Raw genomic sequence first — 20,446 nt, forward strand, 5'->3', positions numbered from 1 at the left:
TGAGACACCGACATTTGATCTTGGTGCATCACGACTATCATCTGGTGGGTGGAAAAAATTACAGGATCAATAACTTATGGTCAGGAGTTAATAAGGCGTAGCAGCATAATAACTAAATTATGGACACATCTTAATAGTGTGCGGTCACATAATGTGGTATGTGTGCAAGCTTTAGGAGTATAATAGCAATAATATTATGGCTTTACTTGTCTTACAGGATGCACTCACTTTTACTCTAACTTCATAATAATTCAGCATTTTTTCCTAAATGGTTATAACATGCAGAAATTATAAGTGATTTCTTAAAGTTATAATAACCTCTGATTATCCCTGAAGCTGAGTATAGTCTACAAGCCGTGTAGGTGTTTGGATTGAGTGAATGAACAGAGTGAGAATGAGTGTAGAATCGCGCATGTGTATCTTGTTACTGCTGTGTGCACAAGAGAGACAATGTAAATATATATGCTATCACACCATGTGGTGCAGAGGGATGTTGAGAGAGCAGTGGTGAAAGGGAGTGTTGCTGAGGGGCTCCAGTATGCACCGACTGCCCGCACGAGGGCTAAATGATTGTGTTGATTAAAGCCAGCTGAGCCCGGGGTAGCTCCTGTAGCAGAAGACGCACGCACGGCCCCATGTGCCCATGAAATCCATCTGGTCACTCAGTAACACATGCTTACCATCGAGCGCTGCGTGCTTTATGTTCTGCAGCTAAAAGTGTACACAAACACACACCCAAACACCCGCCATGCTTATGAAATCAAGCTAACAAACAAGTCTTTCTCTACAATGCTCATCAGCTGTAATCTGCCCACTCTACACATAGACGCTGATTAGGACTTTCCAGTGATTAAATTCATTCCTTTTACTTGAAAAAAAAAAATGAGGCCACGTTCACTCTGAAGAATATGCAGTCCTTTCATACATTTCAATAGAGGCAGTTCTTCTATTCTAACAGGTTCCATGTTCGACAGAACAAATATATGATGGCTTTAGCGTTTAATTTTTTTGTAAACTATATTGTTTCCCCTGTATGTTCAACAACAAATCGTCACCAGGGACTTTTATTTGGTGTAAATCCCAGATAAAGGGATCAGGATGATTCTAAATACATGCTTGATGGATCACCTCGCAAACCCTTTTAATCCATGTTGGAATTACAAGCCTACAACCAGCTATTTTCATGTTAAAGTTGGTTGGGATAGAACGTTCATGTTTCAATGTTTACACTATCTTACCAGCTTTTTGAAGCCATATGCTGTATCAAGGACAACTTGAATGTCCAAATTCTCTGCACTGCATTTGGCAAGTGTTCAAATTGTTTCAAGCTTTTCACAATTTATAATTTGTTTCAAAATGTTAATAACTTCAAAAAGTCTGATAACTTTCCAAGTGGCCTTACTGGTGCAACCAACATGTTTCAAAGGGCACAACTTTTACTTTAGTACTTAATGAGTGCTTGCACACAAGTCATCATCTTCCATGCAAACAATGATTTTTAGATTTCTGAGGTCACCCAATTACAAGTTTTGCTGAGCAGTACCAGACACTTTTTTGTGTCCAGTTTCTCCTAGCAACTGCCAACATCACCCAACAGCTACTTACCAACCAGTGTGGAAATACAGTTTTTCCCAACAATCCCTAGCAACTGGTGCCGGGGTGTCATCTACGACAGGTCTTAATGCTGAGATACCAAAAGGAAATCATGCAGTCCAAGGTCTCTCTGCACCTCTGACCTTGCAGTGGACACACATGCACTCCCAGATATTGATGGCAGATTCTCCAATACACCACCAATGCTGCAAGCACTATTCCAGTTTTGACACGTTCTTTTGGGTATTTTTCCTTCACCGTTACGTAAAATACATTCAGTTACAGAAATGTTTAACACAATCAGAAGTGTTCAGCAGATGTAAGCTCCCTGAGTGTCAGGCCCATCCTCACTTTAGTCATATGTAGCATCCACCAACACTGAAAAACTATAGTCATCACCAAGTCACTGTATTTATTTAAATTCAAAGCAGATGTTTCTTCACTCATGCCTTAGTGTATATCACTGCAGATATATGGGTTCAAGTTATAAGTAAAGAGAAGCTCTCACACAATATACAGGTGTCTGACTCACAGGCACCCATGGGATGAAAACCTACTGGGGAAAAAACCCCAAAAAAAAAACTAAACCCTTGACCCCTGCACTACAAATCTGGGTTAATCTGCTCCGGCGGCATACAATCAACACACATTGTTCAGATTACATGCTATTAAAGTTAAATGGTCAGGTTGGGCCTCGAATCCCATTGCACACTGTAGCAAAAATGTGGGTCAGTACTTCTTCCCCTGCAGCCTTTCCTCTCCTTGCATCTGAGTTTCCTTCACAGAACAATGAGTCTGAGTTTTCTTTTTCTTTCCACAGCACCAGGACGTGCAGTGAGAACTGGCATTATTACGGTGGCCACTGTGGAGCACTGAGACCCCAAGTTGCGATGCAGGGTGTGATATAAGAGAACTCGGTAACCTTTCAAAACACAGTCCAAAGGAGCCATTTCAATAATTATGAGCATTGATTGTTGTGAATGTAATGAAAGGAAGGATGCAGTAGGTCAATGAAAAAAAAAAAAAAGGGGGGGGGGGGGTGATTTAAATGACCTCACCTGTCAACAGCTTCCTGTTTGAAGGCCTTTTCTGCGGGGGAGCTTAAAGAGTTTTGACAATTGTGAAAAAGGGAACCCAAGCCAGAGAGGTGTTTGCAATGTCGAACACCACAGATAGGAATACACTACAGTAAAAATAACCGATGCACCATCATGTCTGAAGGTTTGCTTCTAATGAAGATTAAAAGGAAGAGAAGGCAAGTCTGGGAAATGTACTGCACAGCACTGACCAGTAGCCAAACGAATTCAGACAGATTTATGTTCACCGCCTGTTTTAATACTTTGTCAGTGGCGCTCTAAGACAGTTTGTGTGTGCAAATGAATCACAGCAGGGCTTCTTCCATCCATTCTGTTTCATGGGCCAAACCTCCAATCAGCAGATACCTTTCCTCTTCCCCAGATCTTGGAAAGAATGTCAGGAAAGCAAGGTCACGTCAGGTAGGGTGGGTGTATGTGTGTGTGTGTTCATTCATGAACACTACCGCTCAGCCGTTTGGGTCACTTTATGGTTTTAATGCAGTTCCATTAGCATTTTCAGCAAGTATAAATCATATTTTTCAGTAGCATGTTGTGTTTACTAATATGAATTTATCAGTAGGAAAATTATATTGGAGCAAACAAAATTCTACTGAAACAAAAGAACTCTTTCTCTTATAAATTACCAGAAATCTGACAGGGGCATTTCTAAGAGTCCAAAACTTTCAAGCTCTACTTTACACTAAAGCTTTCTTTTGCAAGTTGCAAAAGAGTTTGCAGTTTAACACATTGCTGTATAAAGTTTAGTAATCATATTACAGTAAGCAATTATGCTGTTACTTGCATCAATATGGGTGAGTAGAAAGAAAAATTCAAACACACCTTTTTTCCTGCAAGCTTGCACTACAATCACCTGATTCAGTTCATGTGCAGGAAGGAGGAGAGTATTCGAGCAGTCTGCTGCACAACTCTTGCAGAGTGGAGATATAAATATTGCTGTCATTTTTATTGCAGGAAAGAAAGTGACGACAAAGTGCAAACTGTGCCCAGCCAGAACTCATGTGCAAAGACATCATGCAAACACAAAGCTACTGAAGAACCCAGATTGATGTTAAAGCTGCGTATGCTCACCCCAGCTAAGAGCCAGGGCCTTCAACAGGTAACAAAGGAAGTGATGAGCCATCAGGTGTGAAGTGTGGAGAAAAAAAATCTTGAGCATGTCTTCATGTGTGAGACTGTATCCTAAGTTTTATAGTGTTATATTATGTTGTGGAGTAATGCAAATGTAGTGTAGCAAGTTACTCTAGTGAGTAATTAAGTAACGTTAGTGATGTATTAGTTCTTTTGTTTAAATTAAAAATTAATATGTAATACACTGTTTTTTTACACTTATTTTTTACCTTACATCCTCTCCTCAGCATTTGCAGAAATTGTTGTTCAGACATTATTCATTGTAATTTTGTTGTTTTGCATTTATAGACGTTTTCTATCCAGAGTGTGTTCTTTTTTATGAGTTTGAAGATCATAAAATGTGGATATAATGCCCAACTGGGGATAAGGATTGAAAATTAGCAATAAAATTAAACTCTGTATGCAGCCCATCAGTTTAATGCTCTGTACTGAAGCTATGTTCAAGTGCATCATCTCACTGAAAGAAAAAAAATTAGTGAATGAAGATTTTGTTCTTCTCTGATTTAAAATGATGAACACTGAAAAACAATCCATTTGCTTGTGAGATTCCTGCTCCTAGCCGAGGACCATGGGAGCACCATGCAAGGGATGAGAGATAACGAGAACGACTTTCTGTTTTGCAGTGCTACGTTCCCTGAACGCTGCCCAGTTTATGTATTGCAGCTTGTTGTCAAGGAAACCTGGCAGCAAATGAGGGCAGAGCACAAGAGAGGCAGGCATCCAAAGACTGGAAAAAGTGAGCGAGGGAGAAAATTAGGTGAAAAATAACAAAAGTATCAACATAAAATATATTTATTATTCCGATGGTTTCATCTTTGAGCATGAAGTTGAGACAGCACACTTTTCCTGCACTACAGATTATTCACAATTACAGGAACATCACCTATTTTTTTCCAATTAGGAGGTTCAAAACCCACCCACCTCCCTCAGGTCAACTGGAAAATCCCATTTAATTCTCACTAATTGAATGTGAATCATTATCCTGGAAATACTTCAACAAACGCAGTGCAAGTTTTGTCTAAGATATCCTTCCTCCCACAGCCACTAAAAATCAACTTACAAATGTTGCATCTTTATTCTTTAAAGCTAATCTCCGTACTGCTGAAATAGTCACGGTCACTCGCAGTTAGTTGTGCACTTTGGGGATTTTGTCTGTCAGCACAGCAGGGTGGATGCTGGGGATTATGAAGGCAGTGATGTGTGCATGGGTTGATATGGTAGCATTTATGTCTGTTCCAATGGTCCAGGTTGTCAGAGTAATACCTTTAATCCACCCCCTGCTACTAGTATCAGCCCCAAAAGATAGAGTCAAGGGCATGGTTACAGTCCAGTAGCATCCCTATTCCCCTTTTTCAGCTCCCTCTCTCCTTCTGATAATCACAATATGAGTCTCCTCTTTACAGGGCACAGTTAATCCCTGTGGCTCCTGGACCATGTGACCAGTGAGGAGGTAAAGAAGAGGATGAAACTGACTGGACTTTAAGAAGCCATTTGCTAGATGGATCACTGCCTGAAGAAATAATACAGGCTGTAAGACTTTGAAAATGGGCAGCCCATCTAAGCTTCTGCAGGAAGAGAGAGCGACAGAGAGAAAATATATCAGCCTCCAGTAGCTTTAATGCCGGCCAACTCCTGCACTGAGTCAGATGGCTTGGCACACAGAGCACTGGCTTATGGGTTATCTCTCCATCACTCCACTGCTGACAGCCTGGACCCTTCAACACATGTGTGCACACACACGCATACATTTGCAAGAGCTTTTAGCATCCTGGGTCTGCATCTCTCTCACATAAATTCTTTTGTTTTCAAAACTGCTTTTAAAAAGGCGCACCATTATGGACACAATGGTTGGACAACATTCAAATTTGACAAACATTTAATAATCAGCGCTTGCTAATATAAAGGCAGAAGGCTGTTGAAATATCTAGGGCTGAATTAAAATGTCATGATACAGTGCAGTTCCTCTAACGGCCACTTGAAGCTGGCTCCAAAACCGAGTGGCGCTCCATGACTCCCATTATAAAGTGTCCAAGTGTATGTGTTTACTGTCTGGTACAAAAAACTGTTTTGTGTTGTCATTGGAGCGACAAAAGAAAATACAGGACCTAATTGATATATCCCTAACATTTGCATTTATCTGGGCAAGACATCAGCCAAAACTGCATGGGCTAGGCAATGGTACTCTGCTGCATCCCAGAATGCAAAGCATACCTGGCTACAGGAAGGCATTCGGCTCAAACTTGCAGCATCACCTGGTCAGTATGAGGTCAGATCTCACCATAAACAAACTAGTGAGTCTCTGTCTGGTTGGTTCCACACCTGAGTGCGATTATCATGTTCACACGTGCACAAACAAATTTCACCAAGTAGGAAAGTTAACTTTTAATTTAAATGGACACAGCACAGCTGTGAGAAAACACCCTAAAATCGGGCAAACCTACATTAGCAAGCTGATGGACCAAAATTCAGAAAATGAAAGATGCCTGTAATGTGTGCTTATATTGGTCAAAAACCTAAAAATACAGCTAGCTTACCTAGCAAACATATGCTTAACGTTACTTAGTGTTGATACTTAGTTTGTCAGACAAGGAAATGGGGACTTCCACATTGCCACTGTTTAATGTACTTAATATACAATGGCAGGTCTCCACAGCACTACATCCACTAGACATACATGATGAAAATTTTCATTAATATATCTGTTTAGCTCTACTGTAGCTCAGCAGAATATTTTTTTCAGTGACTGTCCTTTATAATGGATTTATCTGAAGAGATTAATTTTCAAAGAGGCAAACCACTAAAAAAAAAAAAAAAAGCCCCCTGTGGGGGGGACAGGAAAATAATACTAAAAGTCTCTCAACCCTAATGGCCACCAGTAGGAGCAGATGTGTGCAAAGCAAAAACACCACACAGAGCTACAAAACCACACGACTAAAGAACTTCAAACATAGTTGTAATTAGGGCTGAACGATTATGGAAAATAATCTAATTGCGATTTTTTGCCCCAATATTGCGATTGCGATGCGATATGCGATTATTTTTTAAGGTCTTTGTCTTCTGTATTATTAAACAAAGACAAGCAATACATCATATAGTATGGCCAATACTATATTACATTAATTTTAAACTGTTCTTTCCTGGAAGACAGACCTCTGTTATGATGACATGAGGTGATGCATGAATTGATGACTGACATTTTTATTTAACTTCTTCAATCACAACAGTATATTTGAACATACACAATAGTTTATTTTTAGCTTACAAACATCTGAGCATAAAGTGCTGACAAGGAACCCTGGTGTAAACATTAAAATGAAAGTCAGTACAATGTGCAGATTGCAGAAATATACATAAACAAAATCAGTGGCTTTACCACACTCAGTTTTTCGACATCTGTGAACTACTAGACAGTCATTCAATTAAAAAATAATATTAAATAAATAAAACTAATAAATAAAAAATACACACATCTTACTGATCTCTGCAGTCAGTAACATTACACATAAAGTGCAAACATAATAGCAATTGTATAAACACACACACAAACACGCCTTTAAAATTTAAAGGCGTGAAATTGGACGGTCTAGCCTTCTGAATCAGAAGGCTAGTTCTGATTAGCGTCACCGCTGTCTCGGTGGAGTTTAATAAACTCGGCCGTCTGCTTCTTGCTATCTAAAATATAACCAGACACTGGTGTAAATTCTCGACTGTCTCACACTTCTGTTTAATAAGTTTTCTGTTTGACGTTTAGTCAGCTGTGTGAAAACCAAGGAGGAACCCACCCGGGGGATTAATAAAGTTTTATTTTATCTAATCTAATAACTTTAATCTCAGCCAAACCGATTTACTCACGAACAAACAAAACACTGAAAAAAGCCCAACAATAACATTTTTAGGTTGTCTAAGTGACTTATATATTACGTTTAACCCGAGCAGCGAAACTCCGCGGTGATCTGAAAATGATGTGCCGGGAGTTGTGCCGTTCTCGGCCGCATCAGTAATCCTCGAGCTCCCGGCTAGCTGTCGAGCTGGTGGGTAGCAGACGCCTCTGAAAACGTCGAAGCACTTTTGCAAATATGGGATATCTTGATAAACCGAGCAGATATTTGATGTTTACACAACTACTTTCTCGCCTGAAAATATGTTAAAAGTTTATTTTGTGACCCAGAAAGATTAGTATGAGTAATTTTAAAACTTAGTAGCGGCCGCCATTGCTGGAAACTGGAGTTTGGCTGGGCCGCGCTATGAATTCTGGGATATGGTAGTAATTTGGACAGCCTTATAATCGCAGTATAATCGCAGCCTTTGCAGTTAGAAAATTGCACTTGATCATGTCGCGATATTATCGCAAATGCGATATATCGTTCAGCCCTAGTTGTAATGACTAATTGTTTAATGTCAGGACATCACAGTGTCATCTTTCCAAGCCATGCAATCTCACAAGTGCACAAACAAGTTGGCCTGGTCTGTCACAACATTCAGGTTGTTAGTACATGGCAAAGTAGTAACCACATGAGTGCTGGGACTGTAGGTTTCCCAGCAGAACATTTCATCATAATGGGATGACTGATATTATTCACTTCCCCTGACAGTGGTTTTAATGTTGTGGCTGAATCAGTCACTAACCAAAAATAACCTCCTCTTCAGATTTGCTAAGACATTCTTGGGTCATCTGAGATTTTCCTACTGGCTTCTGTCATTTGTTTAGCCCCACACTTCCTGAATGCTGATGGCAGACAATCTCCTAGTTTACATAAGTAGAAGGAGAAGAAAACCAGCACACTCTCTGCAAAGGAGGAAGACGAGGAGGTGCATGAAGAGGAAGGGAGTATCTTACTCACCGAGTGAACGGCACAAAGAGGGTCACCTGATGTCCACATGTGATCTTTACCACAGGGGGAGTGATGGAGCGTATATCAGAGGAGGATGACATCTGTTTTAAGAAGCTTCCTCTCCATCTGCACAACTATAAAACAGGACCCAGAGTCTACACGAGTACCTGTGTTTTTCATCAGTATGGACGAAGCAGAGTAGATGAGAAGAGGATGCTGTTGTCACTTATGGCAAGCACGCATGGAAAACAAGCAGGTTGAGAGGGAAAGTCTGGGTTAGAGTTACAGGTGAATTTAAGAATAACACAAGTGCGGGGAGCGAGCGATGGCCTGGTAGTGTTTTCAGACGATGGAGAACACCCACAAAATCTTAAAATCTGGAAAAAGGACACAGTTTATAACGCAGCACAAATAAACGTCCTGCCTTCCTGCCTTTCAACAGTCCATTTGAAGTGCAGTGCCAGTGCAAACCTGCGCGAGATCAATCTGCTCTCCAGAGGGATAAAAGCAAAAGACCCCATTTCAACAGGCCTCTCCAGAGACAGAACCCCATTCATTCCTCCTCTGAATGCTTTAGTTGTTGCCAACCACGCGGTTTGTCACTTGGCGAAAAAGAGTTTTTGAAAAGAACTCGCCAGGGATGAAGGATCTATGGCTCAGGTCCACTGTTTGGATTCTGTTTGTCTGTTTAGTTACTCAGTAGCAAAGGGACAGAACCGTTCTTGGATCCTCGACTGCATCTGCTCATCTATCTCAGAGCTCAAACACAATAAGATGGCAGTTAGCTTGGATGATGCATTAGGGCCTGGGAGAGAGGCTGTAGAGCACAGTAAAAGTGCCTGTCACAGCTTTCTATTCTGCTTAGGAGCTTTGAAGTGCACCATAAAGTCGTTACATGATTAGAAAGAAATGCATGGGAAAATACAGAAGCCAAATTTAGTAATCCAAGACTCTCCCCGAGATTTATGATGGCGTTGAGCTTATAAAACGTTTTACTGTTTAGTAATGGCCTTTAGTTTTAAACAAAGTGACATCACAGGGGAGGTTTGGTCTGATACTGCATGTCTGAACCATATTTTTTCCTCAGGTCAGACTATTTATAGGCTTATGGATTCCAAACGCTGCAGGTGAGGATAGGATAAGAATTATTCAGATGGATCAGAGGGGGAAAACAAGAGGGGTAAATGTGATTCAGCTACTTCTTAAATCTTGTTAAGATGCTCCAGCCTTAGATCACTTCAATAAAGCTCATTTGTCACACTAGCAAAGTGAATTACAGTAGACTAAATTGAATTGAGGATTAGGGTAGGAGGCTTGGCTATCTGACAGCCTGTCATATCTTGTTGTTGTTGGTCAATATAAAGTGCCACACACACACGCGCACGAAACACATAACAAGTATGTCACCATGACACTAAATACACAAAACCTGTGTTTCTGGGATTTCCCGTAAAGCAAATGTGAAAATAAAACTGCATCACTATCCATATGCAAAAGTGGAAACAAATCACTGCCAACGACAATTGAATGCATTAAATGAAAACTGAAATTCAAAATCTAAATATAAAAAGCCACAAACTCTGTTTAATGAGGTAATTCCTCCAGCCAAATGACACATTCAGTACACAAACCAGGAAAAGTCTCTTTAAAAATTTTTTTAATAAAAATAAAAAACCCAGCAACCTCCAAGCTATAAACTTTACATATTTCAGGTTCAATATCCAACCCTGGAGCCAGAACATATTTTGCATGGGTAGCCAAAGTAAACCTGCCACAGTCTGGCCCATTCTCAAAACTCTGTGTCACATCAAGACCCACATCGCAATCTCAGGCCTCAATCTGAAGTGATTTATTGGCTGTGAGTTCTTTTACCAGGCTTCTTCATCACTGTGCTGAAGAGCTTGAAGGATCCACCAACCAGATAAGATAAATCCTACTCCTGAGCCTGATGATAATGCAAATAACTCCAGTTTGGGAATCTAAAAACTGGGCAAAGGAATTCTGCCACCACTTCTACCACTAGGATCTGCTGAGGCAAGAACGGTCCTGGAGGAGTAGTGGGGCTCAGCATCTCTGAGCACAGAGGACCCCCCCTCACCTCCCCAAGGGAAAAGCCGGTCCAGAGAGCGGGGGACTCTCACGGACAGTTGAGAAATTTTCCCACAATCAAACGCAAACAGAGCCACACAGGGCAGCGCGAAGGACCCCTGTCCACCAAGGAGACAGAGGGAGGGAGGGAGGGAAAGAGCTGACGGTTACAATAACACAACCCATAGAAGTACATGCTAGGCCATATCTCTTGTAAAGAGGACCCTCAAAGAGAATGCACTGCTTTGTAAAGAATATTCAGTGATCCAAGTGAGGTCTCAACAGTATTCCAAGGATGTTTAACCTGTAGGTAACCTTCAGTAAATTTCAGAAACCCAGAGGCCTTGGATACCCCTCTGCACAGTTCATTGGTAAATGACCTCATTAAGGTAATCTGTTTTCAGCACAATCCACCACTACAAATACCATCTGCTACGCATTAAACAGGGTGTCAAGCCACAGAGGACATCTGGATTGCTATCGTTGAAAAGTTTAGGCTAATTTAGGCACCGTCTGAACTTGAGACAACATTAAGATAAAAACTCAAGACTGACAATCTAGACCAAGAGATTTAGCATCATTTTGGCCACTGAGATCAAATCTGCTCAGCTTGCAAACAGAGGATATTCCCATTTTAAACAGGAACGGGTTGAACTTTGTCATTACAGCTCAGTCAAAACAAAGATACAGACCTGGATATTGATAACTTCAGCTACCCAATGCAACAGGAAAATTCAATCTAAAGCACATAACGGCTAGGCCTTTGTAAACAAAATCAATTTCCTGAAGGGCAAGCAAAGCACTGGGATGAGGTAACAGGTCAAAAGTCACCTATCATCAAACTCTGCGGAGTATATTTCCAACAAAGCCATAAGTTTGACCTGTGATATGAAGAGGTGACGCAATCACAATCACGAATTTCAAACATTCACAACTTTAAATACTTTGAAGACACTCTTGGATGACACAAAAGCAGAAACCGACTCAGGGAGCTGATAACTTTAGGTTTCTGGCTTTGTCCAAAGCCAAACACGACATTCTTTTCCTGTGTGATTCATGTCTACTTTCTAATGAAAATCTAAAGGTTACATCTTGCGAAAATGTGGCATGCAAGCCTCCTTTCGAGTGGGTCGGTAAAAGTCTTCAAACTTCCTTTTATAGAAGTAGCCCCCAGAGCTGGATATCAAAGCTATTATAAATAAGAAGCTGGAATGCAGAAAGGGAAAAAAATAAACATCCAAGCTGCTCCGTTATCTACACCCAGCTGTGCAGTTTAGAGCCCAATCCTTGGAGATGATGTCACTTTGGCATTGGGTTACTGTTAAAATACTGTCCTTATAATTTAGAGTGGATACTAATTCATTCAAGTAGTAGCCAACAAACCCTGTGTGTGAACCTAACTCAAAGTTAGCACAGACCTTGAACTGAGTTCATACAACCTTAACCCGAATGAAAAACACCCAAAGATAAAATTATCACTGTCAGTTAAGATTAGCAAATGCATCACTTTAAAAGAGATCTATATACACTCAGCAGCCACTTTATTAGATACATCGGCTCAACTGCAAATATCTAATCAGCTAATCACATGCATTCAGGTATGCAGATATCGTTAAGTTGACCCAATCTATCCTGCATGGAATTAACACTTCAGGCTGTTGGTGGTGATCTTATGGTGTGGGAGATCTATTTTCAGCACACCTTGGGCCCTTTAGGTCAAGTTGAGCATTGTTTAAACACCACATACCATGCGAGTATTGTTGCCAACTACATCCATCCCTTTATGACTACAATATACTCATCTTCTGCATCCAGCACTGTTACATGCCATGTCACAAATCTCAAATCATCTTAAACCATTTTCTTTGACATGACAATGAGCTCACTGTACTTAAGTGGCCTTGAAAATCATCAGATTGCAATCCAATAGAGCAATTTTGGGATGTGGCGATTCGGGTCATGGATGTGCAGATGACAGATCCAAGTCTACAGTCATCATGAGACTGCAGTATAAAAAACTAAAGTTCTGTTCTTTCTGGAATTATTTCTGTGTGAATTTTCCACAAATACGGTGTGCTTGCTCCTGAGATCCTTGCCACAATGTCTCATTCAACTCTCCTACAGCACCAACAGCAACTTTCCAGTGTTAACTTCAAACTGGAGTTCACCAGTCAATAATCCTGAAAAATGTCCAGCAATATTTCAACACAAACGCCACATTAAACTCCACATGTGTCATTTTTTTAAGCATTTTGCTTTCTTTCTGGCCTTTGAAAGCCAAGACTAGCTTGCCAACCTTTTTAGGACTTTACATGGCAAGCCACTGCAAATCAAAGTGTATTTATGGTTTACCAATGACTACCAAGGAGAGCGAAGGAGGAACATCTCCAGGCGCCACTTTTCAACATAATTTCAGAGGCAAAGTGAACCTGAGATGCAGAGGTGAGGGGAGACCTGAAGCCAAGAGAATATGGTGGGGCTGACGCACTGGAGGTTTGATAAATGATTCCATATGTGCTCCAGATCCCTAGTGAAAGAGCTGCTTTGTGTTCACTGAGGTAGCACGTGCACAGGTCCCAAGTGCATACCCCTCCCCTTCTTTCTGTTCCATCTACTGACAAAACCTATTTGGCCTTTTCTCGGCAGGTCAGGGTAATATTAGCCAAGTGTAAGTGGCAGGAGCAAAAGGTCTGGGTGCCCGAGTCTCAGTCCGCCTTCTTGCACCCTATTTTGACGGGATCTAATTGCCTGTGACTACATTGAGACAGTGGACCAAAAACAACCACAGCATTGAGTTAGATGGCAGAAGGGGGTGGGGGTGGGGGGGCAGGGTAAAGTTGACAGAGATTGAGACCAAGGAGGGAGAGGTATTTGGGGGAGGGAACTGTCAGTAAGTTTAGAAATATTGGGATATTCTCAACCTCTATTACCCCTAGTGCTAAATCACTCCCACCCATGGCAAAATAATTCCTCAGAGCATTAAAGAGGCAATCTTCGCTGCGCACCTGCTCCTTTTGAATTTTGTCCTGATATGATGGAATAGGTAATCACCCAAAATACCACCTTTATTGTGGTGACAAACTCCCCTCTGTAGAGGTTCAACAACATATGGTGAAACCAAAACTTAAATTGCCTTCAATTTACACCAGTGGTGGAAACATGCAAGTCTGATCAGGTAGTCAAGGCAGCAGGCTACTGTTTCCACTACAAACACTATAGCAGCACTAGTGCACAAAAACAAGTTTGCAATGGCACAATGTGCAAAAAAACGGTCAAGAAAGCGAAGCGTCTCCTCCATATTTAATAAACACATGATTGTGTAACTCCACATTTCTACCTTGTGACTGTTGCTAGTGAGAATGACAGGAAATTAAGACTTTAGTGGCAGCTTGAGGGGGAGGACATAAAAGGAGGAAGAAGCACAGCAGAAGGCAGAAACGTGTCCTGCACTGTTTGATTCCACTGGACAGTGAAGACACCTCCAAAGCTGGGGTTTTTTGTATGTATGTAAACTCTTATAAATACAAGTGGTTTACATACAAACCACAATAATTAAATGAGAACAAAAGAAGGATCCACAGAAGAGAAAGAGAAAGTAAATTACTGACGTGTATTAAGATCATATCATAGCACTCCTTTACAGTTGGGTTACACCAATGTTGGTCGAATGTCAATGGTTTCTGGCACAGTGGGAGCATTCCTGCTATGCTGGAGTTACTTTAAAACTTAGGTTTTTAACAGCAGAGAACAACCTCACTACTGTATGGGAGAAGCAGACCAGAGCCTGTTGCAACCGCTCATCAACAAGTCCTGCACACTGGGCCTCTGTGGCCAGGAGCTACACTAGAAAAGCTGAAATCAGGCTTTTGACTGAAGTCAACGAGACATGTACTCTTAAAGAGTCTCTCAAACAGAATGAATCTCAAATGGTGCAAGAGATCCATATGCATTTATCTACTTATACTTTTCAATGCTTATTTAAGTTCTTTCAGAGTAATAATGTGCATGCTTGGTCAAGTACTGAATCTTGTTATGATGCACCAGTTGAGTTTATTCTGACACCTTTCATGCACTCATTTGTTTTCTGCTGAGCTCAGTGAGCTGTTAAATAAAAATGACTGGGATTAAAATAAAAACAGTGTTACATGAGCAAAATATATAAAAACAACTTAGGACAGAAAAGTAAAGAATTGCTCTGAAGAAGGTGCTTACTTAAACAGATAATGCAAAAATAGTGGAGCAGGTTTAGCTCAGTGGGTGAGCAGAAGACCATATGCCACATGACTAGAATGCAGCAGCATCGGTTTGAGTCTGACCAGTGGCCCTTTGCTGGGCATCTTCCCTTTCTCTCTCTCTCTCTCTCTCCCCACTTTCCTGTCTGCCTTCACTACTCTACTATCAACAAGGCAAAAACCCCCCAAAAAGCATCTGTAAAATAATATCGGTAATAATTTAAATGTAAAATGAATGCAATTACTGTGGCAAAGACTCTGCATCTCTACATCTCTGTGGAGATGATGTAGATGTTGCTTGTCCAGTGAAAATTCACAGGGTGGTCAGGATCCATCAACTATCCATAACCATTTACCACAGCCACAGTCATTTGGATGAGCTCTAAACTAGTTGAGTAACATAAGCAGCACGCTGATTTATTTCAAACTGTGGCACAAGTGAAGGACTACAGTTTTGGGGTGTAACATGGGTTTTGTTTTGTTGGTGAAGGTGACCACACAACATGTATAAACCTGTGTGCACTGTTTGCACCTAAAAGGGTTTGGCTAAGAAGGAAAACACTCCAAAGTTCAAGTTTGCCATCAATATCAGCACATCATCAGCACACTCATGTGTCACCGTCATCAAGTCCCTCGCGGAAAAAAAAAAAAAAAAAAAAAAAACTATGGAAAAAGGCATGCATGTCCCAGTAAATTCAATTTAGGCTAATCAACTAGTCTGCAAATAAGAAGACATCAGAGTGTGGCATCTTTTTCTGACATCTACACACCTGCAGTGAATGTGGTTAGATTGCACCACCAACATTAATCTAGATTACAATATGGACAACCCAAGAGGAACCATAGGCAGAGCCTCAGGTAGTGATGGCTTCATAACCCAATAGTGAAGTGGTGTGAAATTCCAGAAAGGATAGATACTGTGCAACTTTCTACTAAGAGGACATTTTATGTGTCCTTGCATGGATTTCAAAGTGTTTCTGAACATATGTACAGCTCTAACCTTTAAAAAAAAGAAGAAGAAGAAACCCTTGGCTGTACTGTATTCATGGCATTAAATTTGGTTACCTCCTGCTGTAAAAACAAATCATAGAATCAAACCACTTCCACTTTTTTCACATGTACTCATAAATGAAGGTCTAGTAAAGTAGGAAATGGGAGGATGAGGAGTGAAGAGGGGTCTCATAACCACTTGTGCCTGAGGATTGGAAGGAGAGGAAGGGGGCGGGTGGGCATCCAACAGACCCAAAACTGTGTCTGGTATTAGATTATAACCTCACAGCTAATTACTCCCAGACTCCTTAGCCCTGTGCCAGAAACTCTGCACAGATACAGTAAGTCAGCACGCTGCCTCTCCCCCACACAAAGAGAGAGACTGGCAGAAGGTCTACTGCAGCCACTCAGTGTGTAATTGATGAGGGACGAGTAAAGAAGGCAAATGAAAAGTTTTATGAGGGGAGACAGGGACAAATATATCGACTTGGAACACTTGTTGATGAACTGTAAGGGTGCACAAGGGGGTGTCGCTGCTTTCTAGATGATGAGATGATCAGCACTTGTTGCACAGTGATTTATTTAAAGTTTGGATCGAGTCTGAACATCTGATAAAGCACATCATCAGTCAGCAGGCTGCAGAAAGGAGAAGCGACATGCTCTCCCATGACCAAGTACAGGCTCACTCCTGCCCCCTCCTCACTGCCACAGTCTCACCTCACAGACTGGACGAGCAGCAACAGCCAGCCAAAACATCTGGCTCTGTTAGAAGAGAGCACACTTCTCCCTCAACTGCTCACCGGGAACAATGGTCCTGTCTTTCCCCAGCTGGCAAACAGTCCTAGCTTAGACCAGGCACAGTCCACAGCTTTGTGGCCACTCAGATACCAGGTAAAAACACACACAACCACCCAAAGCTAAGCAAGGCTGCTACTCATGCTTCTGGCCACAGAAACAAACATACACATCCAAAAGTAGTCCAGCTCCTGCTCAGTCAGCAGGGGCACAGCCAGAAGCCGAGTACCTCAGCCCACCGGGCCTGTTTCTCTTGGATTACACATGTGTTTTTCTTCCCTACCTCCTCTAAAAACACACAGGTAGCTGGACAAGGATTGTGCACTACAGTCAAAACAGTGGACTCAAAAATACTCCAGGAAAATTGCTTCCTTAGTCTGATTTAAGGTTAAACGGGACAAATATTCCTGCTTTATATGTGAATTTTTGCATGCCTGTGAAAGAGCTTATAATGTATTAAAAGCTCAGCTCTGCTCAGAGATATGCAACAGGACTTTTGAATAAATCCATCCATCACTGACATCCTTTAACACAAGTCTGTTGGTTCAGCGGGCAACCTATTCCTGCCTGTGACGTATGTGCATTACACATTGTTTAAAAAAAATCCTTCAGCAGCTTTACATGCACAAATCCTCCAAGCCACTTACTTAACCAATGATTAAAATGTAATTTCTATGCCATAATCCACCCCAATCCTTTCACCAATAATGGCCTTTTTACACACACACACACACACACACACACACACACACACACACACACACACACACACACACACACACACACACACACACACACACACACACACACACACACACACACGGCCAAAAAGTTGGGGATCACTGTGGCTTTATTTGATGCAGCACAATCTTGATCCGGAAGAAGGAATGATGCTAAGCCATGTGGGTAAGGAGGAGAAAGAGGAGGCAGAGGAGGACGAGAAGGAGGGGATCATTTTGTGCTTAGCATGGTGCTGTGCTTGTAAAGCCTCAACCGCTGGCCAAGAGCAGCCGACGCTGCATCACTGCCAGATGTTCAGACGGATTAAACAGCTCCTGATGCCTCTGACAAGCAGTGTGGCCATTAAGTAGGGATGCCTGTATCTTCTGATTATTAAAGTGCAGTTTTCTTTTTCCAATAGCAATGCAAGATTCACAAAAGCTTCCCTTTTATACATGATCCTTAACATTAATATCTGTCATTTGAATGGCCTGATTTCGGTTAGAGATGGAGAGGTTGTCAAGTTTTTACACATCTGGATGTAAAACAGTATGAAAGATAAGAAAGAAAAAAAACTGCAATCAAGACTAAACACATTACTTCACAAATCCCATTAAATGGACCAAAAATAAAAGGCATATCGATCTCTGCACTATCATATCAGTGAAGAAGTAAGTGAAGAGGCCATCACATGATACTTTGAATGGTATTTAACTCTGGATGAGAAAAGAAATGTTGAAAGAAATATAGAAATAAATAGGTTTAGGGTTATCAACAGGGCGAAATGTTACAAAATTAAAAATAAATACATTTAACAGAGAATAAATTAATGAACTTGAACAGCTGGTGTAGCCAGACTTAGTCCAAGAGAAAGGGAACTCCTATCCACTCAAAGAAGTATGGATCAACAGGAGTCCCCCAATAAGTTTGAGAGTCTGAATCTGGTGCAACAAGCAGAAAATATTTTCCATTTCATTTAATTATAATAATAAAGTGGAAAAAATCAGAGGCCTTAATTGTGCCCCAAGTCTAAATGCCTTTCCTTTTTTTTTTTAATTACTTGATTTGAACAGATCTTCTTATGAGAAGCTATTTCTTTGCAGTGTGGGTGATGACACAGCAGTGGAGGTGGCGCAGCGCCCTCTATAGACGGAGACAGGAACTAACATCAGCGCTGTGTGGCCCAGTGAATGCATAGGTGGATAATATCGAGGTCAAATGCATTGAGCATCGTGCAAAACTCACTGCAGTCCATCATTATAACACAAAGCGACATTATTATCTCAAAATTATCACATCACTGTGAGAAAACCGTCAAACAGATCAAAGATAATCGGTGGGGGGTGGCTGTCATGCGCAAAACTGCATATAAATGCACTGATATACACCTAATGGCACCAATGATGTGTTATAACTGAAGCCATTAATCATTTTCTCCCTTTAATATTAATGCAGGCGAACTAGCAGGCTTCAGATCAGGTGCTGGATCCTAATTGGCATGTTGAGCAGGAAAAAAGGGCAGTCAGGTAAAGCCACAGCAAAGGTTCTTTGATCACATTTAAAATTAAACTCTAATCTGTCCTAATCAGCAGAGACTGTAGCATCAAAATGACACTTTCCCACATCCAGGGGTTCAAATATATATCCAAACCGATGGCCCCGATTGCCTCTACGGCTGCTGAAGGCAGAACCATCCCAGCCTCCAGCTCAGCCCAGGCTGCCTGGCAGAGGAAACGTAAACTTACCTTGCAGACGCGTTGCGGAGAATCAGTCGCTGCTCGGAAATAATAATCCCGTGTGGCTGTCAGCGGGAATATGGGAGAGAAATCACAGCGGGCTGGATAAACAGAGAGCCGCTGAGCTGTGCTGACTGTACGAGGAGGTTCATTCAGCTGAATGATAGTGGAGAGTGAAGGCACTGACAAGTCGGTCACAACAGCAGCACCACGCCTCCTGTCTTAAAGTCACCGCACTCTGCCTGCCTATCCGAGTGGGTGTGTGCGTGTGTGAGAGGTGAACACGACCGCATGAAATCATAGCTTGCTCATTACAGGAAAATAATACAAATGCAATAGCATCGTATAATTCTTTTTTTATGCTCCATATATACTAACTCGACAACATTTCTATGCTCCTGTGAAGCTCTTCATAAAGAACACTAACACAGGCTGTGCAAGAGCCTGGAAAAGGATTATCATTCATCTTAACTGCTAGCCTAATTCAGGGTCGGGGGTTGTCATAGGGCAAGACCCAGCCAACTGAAGGGCTAATACAGAGAGAAAAACAACCATTAGAATCACCAATTAACCGAAAACACGCACCTTTTTAGAGAACTCGCAAAGACTACAAAAAAGGATCTGCAGCTGGCGTCAAAGCCACAACCTTCTTGCTGTATTGCAGCAGATGGTTTTGCATTTCAAATCTGCAAAGTAAGAAGTAACTAACGCATTGCAATAAATAGCAAGGAATATCAAGTGTGATATTCAGTGGAGTAAAAGTAGAATTTAACACAAGAAATACTTGAAGTACCAGTAAATTATAATAGTACTTGAGTAAAGTATTTAACAGTATTTAGTTGCAATCCACCATTGGTTACTCCATGCAGTACCACTCTGTCCTTTATACTGTCATACTGAGAAGTATAGTGATGCATACTTGTTACACTAAATAACACTGTATTGAGTAATCACAAAGAACACTTCTGCCATGGTAGAAGGGTAAAGACTCATGGGACTGTTACAGGCTCAGTGACAGAGCAGATGAACAGGGCAGGCAGAGAGAGGGCATTAGGCTCAACTGACTTTGATACTTCGGTTTTTAAAAAATGCTGCCTGCACAACAAATTCAAGCAACATAGCTGAAACAACATCATGAACTAGTACACATAATAACCATAAATGCACAGTGCACTCATTGCCAATTTGTTTTGTGAGTTTCAACTGACAGAGCTGATGATTGCCTCTTATTAGTT

At 41.3% G+C, this 20,446-nt stretch overlaps 1 protein-coding gene across 4 annotated transcripts in view; it reads right to left on the reverse strand.

The window, feature by feature from the left end:
- The window catches only part of daam2 (dishevelled associated activator of morphogenesis 2), a 113,979-nt gene extending 94,592 nt beyond the window's left edge, over positions 1-19,387 (reverse strand). For 3 of the 4 annotated variants that reach the window (XM_076877851.1, XM_076877849.1, XM_076877850.1), the window contains exon 1: positions 19,221-19,387. The gene's annotated coding sequence lies outside the window, so the exon portion shown is untranslated. The remainder of the gene's footprint in view (positions 1-19,220) is intronic. The other variant, XM_076877848.1, reaches the window with a different exon arrangement.
- Positions 19,388-20,446: the final 1,059 nt, after the last annotated feature.

The sequence above is a fragment of the Maylandia zebra genome, linkage group LG19 (genome assembly GCF_041146795.1).
Source record: "Maylandia zebra isolate NMK-2024a linkage group LG19, Mzebra_GT3a, whole genome shotgun sequence".
Taxonomy (NCBI): Eukaryota; Metazoa; Chordata; class Actinopteri; order Cichliformes; family Cichlidae; genus Maylandia; species Maylandia zebra.